Genomic DNA, 2874 nt, shown 5'->3' with positions numbered 1-2874 from the left:
CAAAATGAAAACGTGTGCAAATTGTGTTTGTTTAGCAAATATTTTGAAAACGAAAATGAAAACAAAAAACAATAAAAATGGTTTTTGTGCAGGAAGTTAGAAAACAATTAGAAGTTATTTTTTCTTTTCCGTTTTCATTTTCTAGTACTTACTATTAATGTTACATTAAATTATTAAATTATTAATTACTAATTATATAATATATTAATTAATAATTAATAAATAGATATGAGTATAACTAATAAATAGATAGTAATTACTTAATTATTAATTTAATATATTAATAATAGAGTAATTAATAATAGGTTTTTAAATAAATAACTAATAATTAATATATCAATCATATATATTAATTATAATATATTAATTAGTAAATAGTTGATAAATAAAAATTAGTAATTGCTCAATTAATAATCAATATTAAATTATATAATAACTTGTAATATACTAATCAATAGTAATTAATAATTGATAATTAACAATTCATCATTATTTAAAGAATAATTATAAAAAATTGATCATGCAATATATCAAATAATAAATTATTAAATAAATATTAGTAACTAATTATTTAATTATTAACTAAAAGTTAATTATTGAAATAGTAAATAGAATATTAATATATTATTTATATACTAATTATTTTTTCTTAATACACTTATTATTTACTTATAAACTAATAAATATTAGTACATTATTAACATAATAATTACTTATAACTGATTTATAAGTACTATTTTTATATTATTTAGCATACAAATTCATTATATATACAGTTTAATTACCAATGTACTCATTAATTATAACATATCTATTATTATTATATTATTATTATATTAATTTTTATTTGTTAAGTGATTATCAATTTTTAATTACTTAATATATTAATTTAACATAATTAATTACATGTACTCGAAACAAAATTTCGTAAATATAACTAAACACGATTTTACTTTTTTACTATATTCAAAACAATTTCTTAAAAACCAACAAAACGTAATTTCAGAATCGATCGCAGAATAGTTTTTAAAATAATATCATTTTCACTTTTATACTGAAAATAAAAGGGAGAAAGAGAAAAATAGGCCAAGACTTGAGATGAATTAAAATTAATAGGCCAATAGTTTACATAAGTTAATAAATATGCCAAATTACTATTTTCGTCCATAACTTGTCTAGTTATGAACCATAACTTGACAAGTTATTGTCCATAATTGTCCATAACTTGTCTGGCTATGAACTATAACTTGACAAGTTTGTCCATAACTTATCTGGTTATGAACCATAATTTGACAAGTTATGGCCTATTAATTTCTATAACTAAAAATTAGCCTATATACTTTCTTCAGCTTTTTATATTGGCCTATTTTTTACTATTTTCCAAAATAAAATTATTTTGAAACCGTTACTAAACGGGCCGTAAACTTCCCAAATTCCAGCCCAAACAAACATTAAACTACTTGTTAGGTAGATTGTTCATTCTCTTCTCCCAAAACCTCAGGTATGAATCCCACAAACTGATAAGAAAAACGGTAAAATTGCACTCTTCGAGTCAGTGCCCAACTCCTTACAAGGAAGATTCCTCTTGATGATAATCAATAATCCCCACATTACAAATCTCTTCCCCATTTATACCTCTCCCAATCCACGTAACAAATTATTTGCTGAAATAAGAAATACTATGGAAATAAGGAATAACGAAAAACGGTTACGGCCTCCGCAAAACACTCAAGGCTCATGCCATAACGAAATCCTTGAATCTGCCTGGCATTTTGCGTGCTCTGCCCTCGCGTGTGTTCTGCACCTCCCCATCTGGATTCATCTCCTTCGATTGTTCACCTTTATTAATTTTAGTAACCAAACGACATCCCTCCTCTGTCGTTTCAGCCATCTGAAATGGCTCTTCTTGGGCCTGGGAATCAGCCCACTTGCTCAGCTGGTCCTGGACCACCACTTCATCCACGGCAGTGCCGGCCCAGCTATCACTCTCCCTCCCTTCAAAAATGACCTTGTCCTCAAGGTTGGGCATGTCGTATAGCTTGCTGAAAGCAGCAAGGTCCTCCCATGTAGCTGTTGGTTCCCGAATCGAATTCGGGTGCGGAAGCGTGGGAAAAACAGCGGATCGTGTATGACAAAAATTTTCATAAAATTTTTGAGATACTCTATAGATTATATTAATTTATGCACGAATAAATTAATCACATTAATTTATATCATTCAAGGATCAACCCTAAAATACCTGGAAGCCGACTCGGATGATAACTTGAATTTCTTTGACCACGAACAGTCCTTGCTCTAAGTTTTGTGTTTAGAATACCAAAGTCTTCCACGTCAATTCCTTGATTCCACGTAGACGTGTGTGTGGGCACACGTGAGACAAAAATAGGTTTCTGAAACACTCGAATTTCCATAAATACCAACGCATGCACGATGTGGAATTTTTGGAGAAAAATTGTGCTATCTATTTTTCACTCTATGAGAATTTCGGCACACTCAATTAGGGCTAAATAATGTGTCAAAAATTATCTACAATTTTCTATCTTTCTCATATTTAAAGAGTAGAAGTCAAACTTCAAAATAGAATTTGAATTTTTTGAACCAAATCTCCTCTTTTCCTCTATCCTATATGGCCGGCCATTCTAAGGGGATTCTCATCCCTGTGTGGCGCCAATATCAGATAGGGAAGGAAGAGAAAATCATCATTTATCCTGTAGTCCAATTTTAATTCAGATTCAAATTCGAATTTAAGTCAAACTTAAATTAATTTGAATTCTAAATTGAACAACTTATCAAATAAGTTTAAATGGAAAAATCTAGATGTGTTCAAATTCAAATTTAAATAATCACATTATTTAAATAATAATTAATTCTCAA

Source organism: Morus notabilis, unplaced genomic scaffold (assembly GCF_000414095.1).
Source record: "Morus notabilis unplaced genomic scaffold, ASM41409v2 Scaffold32, whole genome shotgun sequence".
In the NCBI taxonomy this organism is placed as follows: Eukaryota; Viridiplantae; Streptophyta; class Magnoliopsida; order Rosales; family Moraceae; genus Morus; species Morus notabilis.
The sequence above is the reverse complement of the archived record's forward strand: the minus strand, read 5'-3'. Positions refer to the sequence as shown.